Source organism: Mya arenaria, chromosome 3, assembly GCF_026914265.1.
Source record: "Mya arenaria isolate MELC-2E11 chromosome 3, ASM2691426v1".
NCBI lineage: Eukaryota > Metazoa > Mollusca > Bivalvia > Myida > Myidae > Mya > Mya arenaria.
Window position 1 is genome coordinate 15,941,104 of NC_069124.1, and position 20,894 is coordinate 15,961,997.

Below are 20,894 nucleotides of genomic sequence, written 5' to 3' on the forward strand. Positions count from 1 at the left end.
GTGGAATTATATTTCAACAATGATTAAAATAAAATTTAACTAAGAACAACTTTCGATGAGATATTCAAGTCTCGGTTTCAGTTACATTTAGTTATTTTGGCGATTCATTTTTTTAATGTTAATCATTCTGTTAATGTTAATCTTTTTTCTTGATTAAGCATATCTTTTTGAGTGGGCAAACATTTGGATTGTTTTTAGCTGTTTTGTTTATCAAGGTCAATGTCACGTTTACCTAAAAGAGGTAAACGTTACTTTTTTTAGTGTGCTTTTAGAAGTGGCAGATGTGCGAGAGTTAAGTATTGCCTTATTGTTTCTTTAGTGAAGAGGTAAATTTCTTAATAATAAGAAACATTTGTATAATATTAGTCACATTTAAGATATTGTTTAGACGAAACCATATTGACAATCCCTGTAGAATAGCGGGTCCAAGACGCTTTAAATTTGATAAACAGGTTGGCTATGACCAGTACATAAACCTAATTGATTTGAAGTCAGTGGGTCAAAGGTCAATGTCGTGGTGATCTTAAGTTGAAAGGCTGTACCAATTCAACACAACAGACATTTCGTGCATTTCGATTTATTATAAAACAGGCATAAGCCACACCAAACGTCGACTGTTCAGACATGTATGGTATCAACCAAAGCAAATGAACTATGTCAATATAAAATCGGAGCAGTGTTACATCGACTAAAATTAATTTTTTTTTTATCAGATACCATACAATAACATATAATATACGTTACAAAGGCAGTTGCAAACTGCTCATTAGCGTGTATTTATTATTTTTATATTGCGTTACATAAATCAAGTCAAAGAATAAATCAGATTGTTGTTTGAACCCTTGAAATAAGATAAGTCATTTAATCTACATTCCATATAACCTTGCATTGGCTTACTAGTGTATGTATACATATAGATGCTTTGGTAATGTATTGTAATTTAACGAAGAGTATGCATACTGTAATAACATTGCTTAATTGAGTAATTTCAAAAGTAAGACATAGTTTCACTTTCACTTCATTCATTGCTTCCTCGATCACAATATTGCCTATATATGTATTTGCATATATAATTCATACAACATTAAGCTCTGCTTATCGACAGTACTTTCGTTGTTTCAAGTATATTTGGTATTTTCACTTTGAATGAGTAATAATTATAGTAGATATTGTATAGTTAAAACGATTTACTTAAAAAATCAATCAAGTATTAAAGAAATAAACTAAATATTAAATCAGCATTACGTATCTGTTACTTATCATCGATTACTTAACTAAGACTTTAAAAACTGGTAAATTAAATATTTTTTCACAAAATACTAGTTAAACATTTATATATTGAATAAAAAGCATCAAATCAAATATTTGGTTCATTGTTTTCATCTCACGTAGCTCTATAGAAGGAAGAACTTTTAACGCAATACTTACTGGAAAAAAAACGACGTTTACGGAAAACACACAAATACATTCTTGGAAGGGGCGTTTTTATAAAAATAGCAGTTTTATCATTCTTAATAAAAGGATAAATGGAAAGTTCTTACCAAATCTGTTATCAATTGTTTGCCCACTGGCCAAAGGCTTAGGCGATAGCGGGATGTCTACCATCCATGCATCCGTGAACGCGATAAAGTCTTCAGTTTGGTTTGTATCTCAATCAAACTTTTACAGAAATTAGAGCTCAGAGCCCTTTTAAACCAGCCAGATCCACCGATGAACATCTCGAAAATTACCATTGAAATGGTCAAAACTGCTATATACAGCATATCAAAAGCACTTATTTGTGAACGCAATACTGTCTTTTGTTTTAATTTCATCTTTTTTAAACATATACAGTAATTCGACATCCATAAGAGCTAAGTTCCGTTCGAAAATAAGTCAGACATGCCCATGCATGACTTGAATCCGATCGTCACTAAACATGGACAGTAGATAAATATTGATGAGAACTCAGTTCCTTTCGAAAACCAGCAAGATCGTCCAATGACTGGATGTTGGCCCCTAGTAATTGGCAACATTTCTTTAATACAGTTAGTTACATTTTTAGCTCGACTATTCGAATAATAGGTGGGCTATTCTACTCGCCCCAGCGTCGGCGTCGGCGTCCGGTTCAAGATTTAGGGCAAGTTGGGATTTTCACTTTAAAGTCCAATACCCTACATTCAATTGACTTAATACTTCACGCAGTTGTTCAGGGCCATCACATGATGAGGTTAGATAACTCCATATTATTCTTTACACAGATTATGGCCCCTGATTGACTATGGAACTTGGGTTAAAGTTTTAGGGCAAGTTGGAATAGTTATTGATAACTTCTATATCCTTTGTTCAATTGACTTAATACTTCACACATAACTCCATATTATCCTTAATACATTAATGGCCCCTGATTGACTTAAGTTAAAGTTTTAGGGCAGGTTAAAGTTTTAGGGCAAGTTGGGATTTTCACTCAAAACTCCAATACCATTCATTCAATTGACTAAATACTTCACACAATTGTTCAGGACCATCACCCAATGAGGTTACATAACTCCATATCCTTAATACAAGTTGTGGCCACTGATTGACTTAGGTTAAAGTTTAAGGCAAGTAAAAGTTAAGGGCAAGTTGGGATTTTAATAAAAAAAACTTCTATAACGTTCATTAAATGCACTTAATAAAATTCAAAATTATTTACAACCATCTTACAATAAGAAAAATACTCCGTTTTAAGCCTAAATACAAATTATGGCCCTTGATTTTTTTTATTTGTATATTCTTAACCACATTTTCATAATTGGAAATCAAGTTATTTGAATGACTTGCGTGAGTGTTTGGGCGGGCTGGTGGGAGGGCAGCATCAAAGTCACCTTATGTATCGAATAATTTTAGTTAGGTTTGACATAAAGAGACCAAACTTGGTATTATTACATCGTTATTGTATTTTAAGTCAAAGCGGCGTAGTCGAGCGCGCTGTCTTACGACGGCTCTTGTGAGGTATACTGATGTAGTATTTGCAGATATTTTCATCGAACTTTCGTTGAATTTGCAAAACTGTCGAAAATAATCTTAATCTCAGTATTTGCAGCACCACAAATTGAACTGTTAGAGTATTATACGAGTTGTAACGTACGTTAATATCACAGAAATAAATTTATTAATTTTTGTTTACCGCTTAAAAGCCTCCAAAGCCGTTGAAACTACATCTCACAGACAAGTGCATTGTCAAAGGTTATTACATACACGGAAAACCTAGTTTATGTCTCAATTAATTACGTGACCAACCTTTGCTGAACAAAAAATAAGTTCATTATGTTCATGTAGTTGTAGACGAAATATGTCAGCATTGATCATGGACAATGTTTCAATTTATTTCACATTCCGATCTTGATTTTTTTTAAATTCTTTATTATCTAGAGTATCGGTTACCGCGTGAAACCAAGTGTTTGTGGTTTGCAAGTTGTTTTTCTACGATTATCGACCACTTGTATCTGGAGATGATCAGCTGATATCACGTTAGGGAAGTAATCAACGTTGATGGTTTGTATCATATTTGCCCCTGAACACATAATAGATGACCTAACCTTAGGGCATAGTTTGGTACCTATACAATACATGGAATCACAAGTATCTAGATTTCTTGAATAAGTAATGTTTAGTTGGTCTGTTTTAACTTTATATCCGGTAAAGTCGATACCATTGGTTATTGATTCCGAATTCAATCAATATACATGCATGCTCTGATAAAAACAGAATTTCATGGGTACATTGTCAAATTGTAGCTTCCCCAGTGCAATTCCTAACAGTTTATAGTTAACTTTTTTAAGGAAATATGAGATTTTAGAGAAATGATAAGGATTTTTTCATGCAACATTGCTAAAACTGACTCTGTCACGGAAACACGATGCTTTTGTTGATGTGTAAGTACGAAAGAGCGGCGACACAAATAATAAAAAAAAACTTTATTCATTTGGTGAAACACATTTTAAAGCTAAATGCGTCAACTGTTTGCACCTTTTATGTGTTAAAAATGATGCTTGTTATAACACCTATCTCTATTTATCATATATAAATATAATGTTCCCAAATCTTGGCCAAACGATTACGAAAGTGTTCCTTTTAGGAATTCAACAAATTGTTTACTTCGAGCATATTTCTTTCTGTTTTGATTTTTTGCATTGCAACAATTTTTCACATCATTTTTTTATTTGACTCGTTGAAAAAAGATTTTATTAAAACTATATTGTCATTAAATGAGCGTTGTAACAAACTGTGACAGAAATTGATCAAAACAACATACGACACAACATAATCTGATAAAACAATACATTTTAATGGATGTGTGTTTATTAAAGCATTCTTGTAATCTTTACGAAGTCGCATTAAACAACTTATTTTGATTAATGTCAACCAACGTATTTAACCATTTCTTTTTAGGCAGAAATGATAGTTAATTTCCTGTTAGAATCTCACTTCAAATTAAACAATACTACTAGCTGAGTATTCTTCTAAAAATCATAATTTTTATTGGCCTTTAAGTTTAGCACAGTCACAATTCTTACAACCAAATTGACCATCAGGTCAAGTATGACAGGAAATGGACGTACCTGCAACAAAAATATGTTGATCTGCCGTCGCCTCACTCTAAGCGAAGAAGACCGACATCCATAACATAAACCCTATCGTGAGGGCATGAACCCTCATCTCCGTCTTCGGCAAATCCGTCAATCACATATTACAATCCTTACAAACGTCAACATAATATAAAAATCGTCTGCCGAAATGCCTAATATGGAAACTGCAATTGTTTATTCGTGTAATACCAAGATCAATGCTAATCAGTTCCTCTCAAACAAACAAGATCATTTGTAATACTTTCATCTTCTACAGGTTTCAGAGTTTGATAGGTAAGTATTCCATCATTATGCAGAATGTCCTTATCTGTATTGCGTAAGCAATGCTAGTTATATGATCGCTGATCATTGTGCAAAGAGTGACACAGCGATGTCTGAATTTGGCAGCGATAGAAAAAACTTCTTGTACTAAATGAACAATATGAAAATTGTTTGTTAAGTAACAGGTCCCTTTCCAATATTTACGGTTTTTGAAAATCAGATTATTGCTGAGATATATCATTTATTTGTTTTATGTTCATGTGATGGAATAAAGTGTTTGCATTTTTTTTATTTTATATAAAACATTTTGCAATCTGCATTTAAATAAAATACAATGGACTCTCCCTCTATAGTTTGCAACAATAAAACTATCTTTTAATACATAATCTGAAGAGAGAGATACGATGATATCGAAAATATTATATTATCCAGAAAATAACCCTTCTTAAGATGTTTTTAAGATCAATTAATATTACAGACTGTTATTCATGAGTTTAATTTAGCAACCCTGATGACAATTACTAGAAGTTTCAATATGCAAACGATATTAAAGAGTGATACAAGACTTCCATCAGAATAGATCATCTACACTAATATAATTAAAGATAATCTACTCAAACTGTATTGCCATGCAACCTAATTTGCATGCTTGATTATACAGCTCCTGAAAAGGATTTCTGCCTGTGGAAACTTGGTCATGCAAAAGAGACGTTCGAAGATATTTCAACTTTAACGATTTGCATACATTTCTTTTACGATATACATATGTACTTGCTCCAGTACAAAGAAAGTATTAAAAATTGAGTCTCAAATGTATATTAAAGTGTAACTCATTAGGTGAAAAAAAGCTTGAATAATGAAATATAAATAGTACAGGGTTTATCAATATACTTCATAATAATAAAACTAGAGCTACTTCTTTTAGTCCAAGCATTTCGAAAAAAAATGTGAAAACATTGATGTAGTTATGACAGTAAAAACCATTTTATGCTTCATTTCATTATGTTTTAGGTATTTGTTACGACATATTTGATCGGTGTCTTGGGTTTTCAAAATCCATAGAAATTCAGCGTATGGCAGGGACTTATTTATTTTCAATATGACCTTTGTTGATTTATGATGTTAAGACTTCAACTTAATTAAAATGAAGAAAACTATTGACAAAGAAAAAAATACTCTACCAACATTAAACATTATATAACTGTTGCTGTTTCTGCTGCTGCACCGGCTGCTGAAAAACCTTATTAATCGTCGTTGAAATTTTACACCGATATATGTAACGTGATATTAGATTAGTTAAAATTACTTTGAGGAGTTGTTTTCATTATTTAAGTAATGAAGCTATATAAATTATACAAATGCTATTTGACTTACTGTGGTGATATTTGTTCTATTCATGTTCAAACGCATTGTTGATATTGTGGGGGGAAAGAGTCGAATTTACATTTTATTGTTACGTGTCTAGGTGCCTCTCTCTTTTAAAACACGTTACTCATACATTTCAAACACATTGGATACGAATTAACGTGTCTCACTTTCAAATTATTTTAGGTTTATATGCTTGTGCCTTTAAACAATATCAAAGTTATTTCTTGGTTCGTGTCCCTTTAGTTTTCATTGTATCGTTGTATATAAAACTGACTTGCATTACATAAAACTACTGGGACAAGCCCAGCTGCTTCAAGATTAAGGATGCTCCGGTTTAGTCATTTAAAAAATACATAAGTGACAATTCAGACATGTCAGTTAATTTACATAGGTTATTTGTGAAAATGGACTCAGTAGTGATTGAAACCACAAAAAACAAAACATTTTTAAAGAAAACGTCACAGACGCGCATACGCAAGTATGCACTAGTCAATTCTTGAACCAGTCGAAAGATGTTTATATGGAATATGCTGTACATAAATAAGTCATTTGAAGCTCGCTATCAGTCAATGATGCAGTTGGAAATTACGGATAGTTGAAGCAGAAACTGTCTACCATGCTCTTCCTTAAAGAGACACACAAAACAAAGCAGCTTAAATATCGACTAGCAATGTGAAAAGAATGATTCATGATTGTATTCAAACGTGATTTATTTCCGATGATAGACATATTTGTTTTATAATTAAACTCCAAACTGTTAATTTCCAGAACAATGATTACAGCGACATATCGGCGAAATATGAAAGCAAGAGTAAATGTTAAGCCCTACAAAAAACCTGTTGTAACGCTGATGATTGCTACCGAGTCCTGCCTTAGCTTGTGGCATCACGGGAATCCTCCAATACGATAGATGGCACAGGAGTTCGGAACGTGAGGCTATATACAATATCAAACATCTCGTTAGACGCATTTTAATCGCCTGCATATTTCATATTTGAAACAAGTAAATTGGCTAGATATACGTGACAGAATACAAAGGTTATGATTGGACTACAATAATTTACTGTCGGTGGTAAAAAGAAGGTCATGCAAAAACTAGATTTGTGCGTCACGAGATGTCTTGTGGTGTTTATCATATGCGAAATTTTGAGTTATGCCGATGGCAACGACGATGCAAAACGCTTGTATCACGATCTTCTTATACAGAACAAGTACAACAAACTGATTCGGCCCATCGGAAACAACACACACAAACCGCTTACGGTGAAGATGGGAATTCGGCTGTCACAAATCATCGACGTAGTAAGTATATTTACACATATAAATGTTGTTCTAAGAATATTCAATATTTTTTCAGTGATTAGCAATATGTTTTGCTATTAAACTTAAATGCCATTAATGTTATGTAAAATAGTAAATTGCAAAGACGCATGGACATTTTTTCAGTCAGAATATAAAATCTTGTATGAATTAGAATAATTTTTAAATACGAAAGGGCAATAAAAAATGTCCATACACTTTTAGAATGCTATGGCATACGTTGTTGTTGAACACTCAAATCAACAAACAACTGGTTTTGCTCTATAACATCAATATCTACTACCCATGAGTGCAGAAGTAAATAATTGAGACACATGTTGCGCTGTTATTATAATAATCTTCAATACTTGCGTATATTTTAAGAACTTTCCTAAGTATCCATATTCAAATGTGTGTGATGGCAAGTGTAAATTGTGTTGTGAACGTATATATGTATGTCGTATTGTAAGCTTTAAGGTGTTTGACTTTACGAAGGTTAATATATTTATATATTAAAAGGCTTGCTGTAGTTTCACTATCATTTCGTTGAAATTAGTAGTTTGCAAACCCGAACCTATGGCTATGGTTTTCAAAGATTGGTAATTAATTGATCATTGTTGTTTTGTCTTGTTCGATTAATGCAACAATATTGAGATAGTTAATATCAAGGTTAACAAGATCGCCTACCTCTTCGATATGTATTTAATCAATGTCTTCTGCCTATAGATTCGTTGATCCATTAACAAACTTTGGCGATGTAGATCTTAGGTCAATTTGCTCACAAAAGTACTACAAAATGTTCACATATGTGTAAATTTGAATGATTAAGAACTTTCAAACATCATTCATTTTATAATGAACACGATGCCTGCATTTAGTCAGTTTCGTTAATGAATGGTGCCATTTGTTTTTAAATAACGATTGCATCAATGTGCACTGAATTTATGGCGGTTGTATGTTCTTGTCTGTATGTAAACATAAGACATGACGGTATTACCTCTTTGACGTGAAGTGAATTCACGCCAATGCTTATTAATAACACATAAAGCAAATAGCTGAGCGATGGAATAAACCAGAAACATGCAAACTTTTCTGAGCTCATATAAAACCAATAATTCCTTCATCCTTGTATGTTGCATGAAATCAGAAGCATGATTTTATAAGTCAATGGCATACTAACAAGAACGAGCTATTCTACAAGTGCCAAATCAAGCATAAGGGTAAACATGCATGTCCTGTAAGTTTGAATATCATTGGTGAACAGAAGTGGTTTAAACTTTAAAAGAATAAGTCCATACTAATTTAGTCGTCACATTTTAAACCAGGCTCGACTAAAAAATAAACTGGTGTCAATTGTATGCGCAAACGAGAAAGGTATAAGGAGTGGTAACCAACGATCTATTTCATGAAAGATGCGCACATCATCAATTAAATCTGTTATGAATATCTGGAGTTCTAGAAACAATATGAACACGAAATGTAACTAAAAGAACTGCGTTTGAATGTACTGTATATTAAATCAGCATTGCTTAAAATCATCGTTTGAAGAATTCAGTACAAATGATGGTTAAACGCAGTTGTAATTTTATTATTTTTCCACAATGATTGTGATAATAAGACGTGGGTTTCAGATAGTGTTGCTGACATACGTTAATGAAATGATTTTTCTTCCAAATTGGTGTTTGAGTATAATTAATGACGTTTAATTTTGTTAGGTAAAATAGCATTCGATGCAAACATGGAAACAAATAATTCGTGGCAATGCTTATTAACATTCAATCGCGGGTTTGTGCATTGCCAGCATCAATCAACACTACTGGATTATTACATTAGTACATGGACGTCAAATGAGCGCTGTTGTCTATATTGACTAACTTTAGTATATCAAGAAGTTCAAGATGTTAGAAATGCGTATGACATACAATTCTACTTTACATTTTAAACGTTTTCAAATACTTAGTAAAATCGAATTACAATCAAGTTTTTTAAATAAATGTAGTTTTACGATTTGCAATCGACGACTTATTAGGCTGCTCGTTACGTGGCCGATAAATTATCTTTTATTGGGCAACTATATCGTTCCAGACATGTAGTGATTGCTCATTAAGTGTTTAATGAACATATAACTGAGTTCAAATGTTGGCTGATTGTCATTTTTGCTTCAAACGAACACATTCTATTCGTAGTAAGCATTTGTTTTCAATAAAGTATCCAATTTGACCAAATTGACAATTTGAACACTATTAAGTTTCTAATGATTAAAAACTGCTTTGAAATATCTGAACAAATATAACACATTTCCTCAACCCGTCGGAATCATATAAGTCACACTCTACGTCCTCGACTCTGCATATTTACTATTAAATGTTCCAAGTTAACAACATGATCACAGTAAACAACAGACAGAAAATATACTTGGCGATTTGCAACTTTAGACTCCAGACTATCTGGAAAACATCAATATTCATTATTTTAATTTTAGTGGATAAACGAGAGTTTATTTAAGTGTATAAAGGGATGTTTTAGAATGTCAATTTTATTTTGTTAAATTTATTTGTGTGTAAATGTTGTACTTTCATTTATTTCATACTGTAACAGTTACTATTGCTCAATGCAAAACAAACACTTAAGGAGTATAACGCATAGACATGGATGTCTAAACATTATTCGACATTGGTATTAAATGTAACCTGTACTCAATTGATGACTATTCTTTCTTCAGGTTTAACACACTTATTTCTAGCACACCGGATAGGCATTTCCGGTGAATTCAGCCGTGCTGGAAAACTCCATCTGGCATCCCCCCATGCCAGATGAGTCACGCGCTGTGACGTAACACTTTCATTTTCTTTTATTAAACACTAAATGTAACCATAGTTATGAGATTTCAATAGATGAGTTCGATTAACATTAACTTTACAAAAGTATTCCTTAAAAACAAAACAAAATAACCCTTAAAAGACGTGATATCGAAGGAACTTTTTGACGTATGCGGTGAATACAAATTACTGCGCGTCATGACGTCAGTAAACATCATCGCACGCGCTTTTTGGTGAAATGTATAAAAACGCGCTTTCTTATGTATTTTCTTCACAAAAAATGTAATTAAAGGTATGCTAGAAAAAATATCTATCATGTGTGTCCGTTCCGGATAGAAAAATCCGACCCTCGGGCACGCTGCGTAGCCGGTAACTCGGCAAGCCTCGTTACCTGGCAACGCAGGTGCCCTCGGGTCGGAATTTTTCTATCCGGAACGGGAACACATGACAGATATTATTAATATAAAATAAAATACACGTTTCTGTAAAGAATATATTGACAATTTAAACCTGAGATGTGTTATTGAAAGTATACTAGCGGTATCCTCATAATATCTCAAAATAATTCCATAACAGTAACGGCCGAGTGGTTTTATTCCAGGATGAGCTGAACCAGGTGATGACGACAAATGTTTGGCTGAGACAGGTATGTACAGTTTGTATAAATTCTTAACTTAACAGAAAATGTCAACTCATTTTAGCTCTTTCAAGACATTCCAAAATGTGCTTTGAGTTTATACTCTAACACAAGCCATGTGATTTTTTTTTTAATCGATCATATCGTATGGTCACTGTTTCAAAGTAGACATTCCACGCATTGGAAGTATTAATATCTGTTGTTTAACAAGTTGTTTGGCTATTAACGTTAAAGACACGCTCAAGTAGTTTGAATATGCAAGTAACATCTTCAATTCAAGCCGGGACATAAACGCAATATTTTATTTACATTCTTGATCTAACGATATATTTTTCCGTACTTTCGTTGATAAGACGCCCCAATGCAGTTACATAATCTTGGTTTTATATGCAATGTTAAGAACGCACTTACAAATTGTGGAGTAAAACAGTTTAGGAAAGCGATAATAAGATGCTTACTAAGTAAATACGTTACCGGATTATGATAAATACCATTATAAAAGAAAATATGCACTTTGTTAAATAAGCGTGTATGGACGCCTGTCAATGATGGACAACCAACGATTCTTAACTCCGTTTGTGAATATTGCCGCCAGACTAATGCATGTTAATGACAATGAAAAATGATAAGAATAGCAGTGAAGCCAAAAATAATTCCCCCGCATGCAAATTACCAATTGATGATATTGATATTCATGAGAGACCTGATTTTTTTTCCGGCAAATCCAACACAAATATTTTACACATGGGGTTCTTTATTGTTATTTAAATGTGATATCCCAGTAAACTTTTAACGATGCATATAGTTTAATTGTATATTCATATATCTCTTGAGGCGACTGACTTGCTAGTTTATCCGTACATTCTGTTTTGTCGAAAATCTTGATGCACATTAATTTATTCTTGGAACATGAATATCTATAAATAAGTAACTTAAATTTTCTTCGTTACTTTAGACAGGTGCACTTAACAAGAGCAGTGGATCATTTCTTACAGTAAAAGGATAAAACGTTTCGCTTTAATACCTTTGAATATTTATGAATACATTATAAACAAACATATTATGGTAGTACAGGTTAATCAAAACGCTCGATATGTGCAACGTAAATGATGAAGTACAAACGTATTGAATATTTTTATTGCACTGATAGTTATGTGGCAAAATGAAGACGACGTGTTTAATCAATTTTATACCGACTCTATTAAGAAAATGATAATAATAATAATAATAATAATAATAATAATAATAATAATAAAAATAATAATAATAATAATATGTGCTTTCTTAACTTACAAGTTCGCGCATTGCTCTCACATTAAATAGTTTTCAAAGCGTAATTTATTTCGGAAATAAAAAATGCTGCTTACTTTATTTATCAATAGTTATATGAAAAGCTACAGAAACGTGCTCAGTAGTCAAACTTTTAAATATAAATCCCGTTAAATGGCACAGGTTAAACGCCAAAGACATCGAACACAATTACAAAAAATCATTTTTCAAAAACCATTTGTTTCAATCATATTTAATACCACAGGCATACATTAAACATCAAACGCCTGGACGTTCAATGTCTTTGTTCCGCGTGCTCACATGTGTATATGTTGTCCTATCATCCAGGCTTATCAGGAGTGATATGAATTCAAGTTGACATTGAGATATGTGTTGCTTTCCTTCTATTGACGCCGTGCTGTATTCTTATTCTTTCGAAAGCAACACGACCTCTTCTTTTATTCGGCATGGAATTTACTCCTAAATATAGTAACAGTGTATGTAGAACCATGGGGTGATGGTAAATTACAGAACCCAATAACCTTCAAAAGTATGTTCCTGCTGTGACCTTTTTTCTCACCAGGAGTGGAGAGATATCAATCTGCAGTGGGATCCGCAGGAATATTGAACAATTAGGCAACTCGAACTGCCTTCCAAAAACATATGGCTGCCTGATATTGTCCTATTCAACAAGTACGTGACGTTTTCATGCTTGTTTAAAGACACAGATTAGTGTTTGCTGAAATTAATTTCGTAAACAAATGTACATCACAAAACAAACTTCAAAAGCAAGTCATTTAATATTAAACATATAACCGCGTGATTTAACGAATAGTGTAATCGTTCATTCTATTCTTTATTCTTTTCCATATTTTCAGGTAAGACGGAATCTAAGAACTCTGAATATTTACTTTTTTGCATTTAAAGATTTATATTTTGTTAAACATCTGGTCACTCGACATGCGCTGTTGTAAACTATCTCTGGCAGATTGCCATTTTTGGGGAATACATATAAAGATAGGGTGAGAGCATAAGAGTACAAATGCAGTCCAATACAGCAATCTTTAAACTTTTATTTTACGTGTATGTTTTTGGCTTTGAAAACCACTTGTGCCTGTTTCAATTTACCTGAAAATTGCTTGATTATAATACTAAGTTTCGACAGAGTTTCTTAATTAAACACAGTTTTTCAGTTTTTGTTCGGTAGTCTAAATAGGCTTCCTTTTCAGTGCCGATGGAAATTACGAAGTTACCCTCATGACAAAGGCAACTGTTGATTACCAAGGGTGTGTCGTATGGGAACCGCCGGCAATTTACAAGAGCTCGTGTACCATTGAGGTCGAGTTTTTTCCATTCGACATTCAACTCTGTTCCATGCGGTTTGCTTCCTGGACTTACGACGGCAACCAGGTTGACCTCATTCATGAATGCTCTACCAACCCGAAAGCAAGAGAGGTCATATTCAATGGCATCGATCTCCGTGATTTTTACGAATCTGGTGAATGGGACATTCTCGAGGTCACTGCAGAAAAGAATGTGAATAATAACACCGAATACCCAGACATAACATACAATGTGACAATGAGGCGCAAAACCTTGTTTCACACCGTAAATCTGATCATTCCTTCTGTTGCAATATCCTGCCTGACCATTCTTGTATTTTACTTACCCTCAGACAGCTGCGAAAAGATTACTTTGTGCATCTCTATTTTGCTGTCACTTAATTTCTTTTTCCTGCTATTGGCCGAGATTATACCTCCGACTTCAATTGTGGTTCCGCTGATCGGCAAGTACCTGCTGTTTACAATGATTTTAATAACTTTATCAATTATTGTGACTGTCATTACACTGAACGTCCACTTCCGGTCGCCTTCTACTCACACGATGGCACCTTGGGTGAGACGCGTCTTCCTTAACATTTTGCCAAAAATGTTATTAATGAGACGACCAAATTTAGAACTCGAAAACGTCGCCCGAACCATCGTGCGGACTCGGAATGGTATGGTGATGCGAGACCAGTACGTAAACCGAAATGATCTTGACATTTACGAGTCTTTACGGCTTACGGCGCATGAGGATCCAGGGCTAGACGCCAACGTGCTATCAGAGGAAGTTCAGGAGGCAATTGACAGCATTGTGTTCATTGCTGAACACCTCAAGAGGGGCGATCATACAGCTTCGGTAATGAGGGATGCATTACGTAAAAAGTGCTTTGCATATATGTTAGCAAACATATGCACAAAGATTTGGTTATTTTTTCTTATTTCTTCATTTTAGTGTTATGTTTTGACTAATATGACAGCATATACAATCACGCTGCATTTCATTTCCTTGGTAAAGAACTGTACTGATGCCCCAAATAAGATGATATCAGAAACAGTGAGACTCCATCTCATGACCTAGCTTTTTATTTTTTTTGGTAAAATGATCTTGATATAATATATAGATAAACATGAACAACCTTTGGGGTTAAAATGGTTGAACAACAACACTCATTCAAAATTACAGATTCTCGAAGACTGGAAATATGTTGCAATGGTTTTGGACAGGTTATTCTTGTGGATATTCACAGTGGCTTGTTTAGTGGGAACGTTTGGCATCATCTTTCAAGCACCAACTCTGTATGACAACCGACAACGTATGACCCCAGTTGATAGCTCCTACAAATGCCTACCACCACATGACCAAGGTTGTATGGTATTTTCCTATCTAGATGTGTGTGTAATGAAGACATTTATAAAGATATCATAATACAAGCTTAGTGAACGTAAGTCGTTGAAACTAATGTCCGTTTTCATCATCTGCTTCACATTAGATCTGTATAGTAATCTCTTTTTAACATACAGACAGCATTTATGCATAATGATGCATCAAAATAACAAACTGTACATTATTTCCAGGATTATTTTCGACTAGTAAGTCCGAAAACTCGTGTTGCTTTTCATCAAGGAATCTGTAAACGGAAGGTCATAGGTACGGATCAAGCTCACAACACCATTTCTATTCTCTATTTTAAATAAAAAAAATTGTAGATACGAACAAACTTTGATTGAATATTACATTGATAATTGCCTTCTTAGTTCATAAAACTGGTTATTATATTGTGTAATAACTCCAGTATACAACGCATTGCAACAAGTTGTTGTGATAGTGTAATATATTTGTATTATTGTGTTAGTGGCGTGACTATGCCCAAAAAAGGGAGGACTCTCTGCAGCATCGTTATTAATGAATTTCCAGAAAATTAGAATACATCTGAGCGATTTCGACCAAATTGCAATTATATATGATTTGAGTTATTACAATTAAGTAGCATGCATAGTTGCATCACTTCTAGAAAATATGAATATAAACATACACACAAGTGGTGGAACTTTCAACTTTTTCGCTTTTCGAGAAATTAAATTCATTTCGCCGGTTTTTAGTTTCAACATTTTGCATGGTCCGTGTCAATTTTAATTCAATAAGTAGTTGCATACTTAATACATATTGTTGATGAATTTTATTAAGGATAAATGACAATAGTGTTTGTGAAATATAGAAGTGTTGACATTGTTATTCAGCCATTTTGCTGTACACGAATTGTTCTAAATCATACAAAATATTGTAAAACACCTTTATCGAAAACATGACAGAAATGCGTGAGCCGATAATCATCATAACGCTATCAATGTTAAAACGGTTTCATTAGTGTCAAGTATTTATATGTCTAACATCTAACGTTTTATATTCTGTATGATAAAATGTTTCAGAGCCGACGGTGACCCCACCATGTATACTGTCCTCATCATTTGATGAGAACTGATATTGAAATATTGATAATTGTCGCCGTCTTTATCCTAACAATAGATGTCTGTTAACCAGCCATGCATGATATGTTTAGTTGAACGCAAGCTTTGTCTCACCACGTTCTATCGAAAATGTTGTGCATGAAATATCCTATGATGCGGAAATATAGAGTGATGAATTAAAATAGTGTTAAGCAGAGGAACCACATGCTAGAGCCCAGCTTTATTCGATGTGACGAGGGACATGTAACATATTAATCACGCGAAGGCTTGCATCATTTGGCATACGAAACAAATATCTCCGATTGCAGACATTTCATCTATGATTAAAAGAGTCAAGAGTGCCTTAACCGGTGTTCATCGCCGACCAATAACAAGAGAATGATGAATATTCATCGGTAACAAAACTTACAGGACTTACGTGATGCATCACGTTATTGTTATAAGAACATTCTGTTAAAAGGTTTTCTTTTTAATATAAGGCCGTTATACACATACTATTGCTATTTAATCATAATTTTTATGTTAGAAACATTTGTACCAAAAAGAGGAAATTTGCCTAACTGGTTAATTTTCCTCCCCATTGTTAGTTTTTTTTCAGAATATTGAATATTGAAAGTTTATTGCTAAGGTATTTGACCTTATGTTCTTTTGTGCATTTACATAAGCGTTTATCACTGTCACATTCGAAATACTTGTGCATCCAGCGACCAGATATTACGATTGAACGGCCGAAACGGACTCGTGGAGCTATTGCTGATATATTGGAAAAACTATGAACATTAACATTGCGTCATATGCATGTTTTTATATGCATTGCTATTAAATGCAGATTAAATCAATAAAATATGATCAAATCATTATTATTATTATAACCATTCTATACTTTATAATGTTATTATGTTGTTTGAATTGCTTAAAGATGAATCAATTAGGTCTTAAACAAATTAAAAACAAAACTATGGACGAAACTATACAAAATCAATCTTGTTTCTCACATTTGACATGATCAGAAGTTATTAAGTCACGCAGTTGTTCGAAAACAGCTGATCAGCCAGTTCTATAGAAATGGAATTCTGAATGGAATGCGGAAAGAATCAAATGGCAGTTAACACATTTACGGATTGAAAATAATTTTGGGATAATTGATGCGATCTTGAATATCCGAAGTCAATTTGCCAGTTTAAATTAAGGCATTCAAAATCGCTTTATTGTCACTGAAATTATTTGTAATCTTTAAAACTATTTACATGTTGGTTGTTCTAAAAAAGAAAACGTTCGTGAAAAACAGGGTTAAACTAGAAAATATGTACGTTTATTACGTTTACCAATCGGCAAATGGCTCGCTAAGCGAAACAGCCTTATGCACATATTTGGCGTATACACTTCATCTATAGCGTTCGTGCCAGAGACGAATTGGGAGAGACAGCGGGGATAAAGAGGGGGAATTGAAAAAAGAGAAAGAAGGAAGAAACCATAAGAAATGAAGAGATATTGGGTAGCCCCCGGTATGAAGAGGGCGAAAGGCTCAATGAGAAAGTTTGGTCGGGTAAGAGAGAAGGGAGATTCTGAGAGAGAAAGATAGGTATAAATATGAAAAGACAGTGAGAGAGAGAGAGAGAGAGAGAGAGAGAGAGAGAGAGAGAGAGAGAGAGAAAGAGAGAGAGAGAGAGAGAGAGAGAGGGGGAGAGAGAGAGAGAGAAGGGGGAGAGATGTGGATTCAAATACAGAGAGTGATATTAAAGTAAACACTGAAAGGAAAAGGGGCAGAAAGAGAGTGGTGTACGAAAGAAAGCGAGGGAACTGAGTGTTAATAGTTACACAGATAACTGATCAATACGTTATTATCGCATGAACGACGGTGGCTCTTTGTGAATTACGAGGTAAAGGAAAGGAAAGGAGACTTCATACAATATCTCATACAACGACCATATTTTTTCCAACATTTAAAAACTGAGTTTGTTTTATTTCGTAATAATATTTTATGAATATTATAACATTTTACAAATAACATCAACAAAAATGGTCTTTTACGGATATGAGTTACAGACTATAATTTGAAATAAAACTGAAAACACTTTAGAAAATATTTTTTTGTCAGATTGTGTACTTATAGGTGAAAAATGTCACAAGTTATGAAAATGCCTTCTTTTTGAAAGATTACATCTGAATATTTAGAGATGTGCTATATGTATTTTTCTTTATGAAATGTGAATCGAGTGTGAAAGAGAATCTGTTCTAAGTGACATAAAATAAAGGAGAAGAACCTTTTCGCTTTAACCCCACGAATTATGTTTTTCGAATGGTCTGTTTCAAATTTACGGTGTTTTTTTCTTCGCCTTAATGGCTAGGCCTGTGTGGATAACATTTTAATTAATTGACGTGAAATAGACGTAACTGTATCAGGAATTACATCCATACACCGGTTTTGGAAATACTGCCTCGGTTGATTGAATATTAGAATTTCTGGTTGCATTCTACCAGAAAAGTAACTGAGTTTTGAGAAATTCCAACCTTAGCTATACGTCTGATTTGACGTGAATCATAATACGCCGGAACTAATCCTTGATTGGAGACATTAATATCCTCTCGTTCAATCACATTTAAATTAAAGTCAGAGCGCATTTACATTACATGTTCGTAATCAAGTCACCTCTGATCAGAGAAAGGCAAACTGACTTACGCCTTCAAATGATTTGCGTTCTCGATCTCATATGAATGAAATTCAAAATGTGATTAAGACTGAAAATTAGCCGGTTTTGAACTTGATTTTTTATTTTGTGATATTTCATTTACTTGGATATATTTTCAAATGAACTTGTTGCCTTTAAGTCATAAATTAATTTAAAAAAGTAGGTTTTCACGCAATATTTCAAAGACGTGAATCACACGGCTTGTTCACGTAACAGACTCTTTCACAGAAAAAGCCTGTTTGCTTATTCTCAAATCTGTAGACCCCAAATATGTTACCATAATGATTAGTGAATATTGGTTGAACAAACTGGTTTGCCTCTATTGAGCCTTAAAAACACAAAATTCGTTATCATCTCCTTGAACAGAAGAAGTAGGTCCGTGTAAGTGGATGATAGGGGTAATGGATGGAGGGCGCGCTCAAACAAATAGTCAGAGTCCCGACTGCACAGGCGAAATGTGAAGAGAAATAGGAACAGACGGTCAATCAACATGGCGACATTGTTCCAGTCCAACATTTTTTTAAAAACATATATCCATGAAAACTATATGATCGTTATATAGTGAGTAGTGGTATTGAAATAAAAACAACAACACCCAAGTGATTTGTTCTCCTTTGATAAAATACCAAATTAAGCAAAACAAAAACATTCATGTTTATATCCAAGTGCAGGTCCAGGAATTTCATTCGTTCTTAGTACCCGTAAATTTGCATTTTGAATCCAATCGCACGATTCAGCACGACTTATGGCAGTTTATCCTTCTGCACTTAAGGTCTTACTGTTCTCTGTCAATATTTGTTTTTCTTATATTAATGATATTATTCTTCGGTTGAGAATTGCTAACGTGCGCCAGAGGTTTTCAACGAATGCTAATTAATCGTGACTTTCAAAACTAGTGCTCTCTTCGCTCTCAATTATAAAAAAATGATAAACGGTGCATCTAATCCAGTTAAGGAAATGCTTAAGGGAGTGGAAGAAAATGTTTAGATAGGAAAATGCTACCTAAAGACTTGCAAGTATATTCGCAAGTCGTTATATGTAGCTGTCAACTCATAGTATTATTGCAATGATCAAAATGATTGGTCAATTTCAAATATATCTCAATACCGTCAGAATTTTATTTTAAAAACTGAACGTATAAAATGAAGTAAGTTCATATATTTCCCACTAGTTGTATCAATTTTATGTCGAAAGTAATTTATTTTAGCACTGTTATTTAATTTAATAATAAAATAAGCGGTAGCCCAGGGACGTTGATTTTTTTCTAACTGAATACTCATCTAGCCTTGTGGTGTTTTTTGCCAAAGATTGATATCGGGAACGATAGTGGGATAATTTGAAGGATTGTGTAGGTTTTCCTGTGTTTTTCACAAAAAGATTTCATTCCGAAAATACTGTTCTAATAATATTATATAAATGCAGACCGGGAATTTAATTGAAATTGGTTGAATTTCTGATAATTTTATCGCCGGTTCACCTTTGTTCCTGTGTTTTTAATATCATTACTACCCTCGTAGTTTACGTATCGTTAATAAAGCTTTTAACCTCACATATACCATGCAAGGCGGTGTTGGACAATTTCAGAGAACATGTTGACTCTTTGCCGTTTTGACCACTGAAAAGAAGGCGGATTTTTAATCTATTGTGCTTATAAAACAGATGTATATTCATAGAAACAGTAGTCTTTTCCAACAAATAAAAGACGAGTTATATTTGTAATTCTGTTTTATCAGAGCAAATATATTAATGTAAAAGGAATTGTCAGAACCGTTTTACATGTCAAAGAAATAAAGATTTCAGGAAAAGCTGTAACATAATACGGCCCACAGATGTTACCGACTAAGTTTTATTGTTGACAAGTCGTATTTATTATAATAGTATTCCGTTAACCATTTGGCTGAGACAGCCGATGTTATAGCATCAACTTTTAAAGAAAGTTCGACATGAACTATCAATATAGTTGATACACTAATACAATATACAACAAAATACAGATTTTCAACGCCTTTGCTATGAAATCGATGCTATTGTATGCACAGTATACCAAGTTCAAGATATCAAGATTCAGAATTATCGTTATTTGCCGCTGGCCACTATCACATACAAATAACCTGGTACCCCCAATCGTAAGATCATCATGTTTTACCTTC

General features: G+C 33.6%; 1 pseudogene; it reads left to right on the forward strand.

Moving 5' to 3' along the window:
* Positions 1 to 7,178: 7,178 nt before the first annotated feature.
* Positions 7,179 to 15,994, forward strand: LOC128226873 (acetylcholine receptor subunit alpha-like 1; annotated as a pseudogene).
* The last annotated feature ends 4,900 nt before the right edge of the window (positions 15,995 to 20,894 follow it).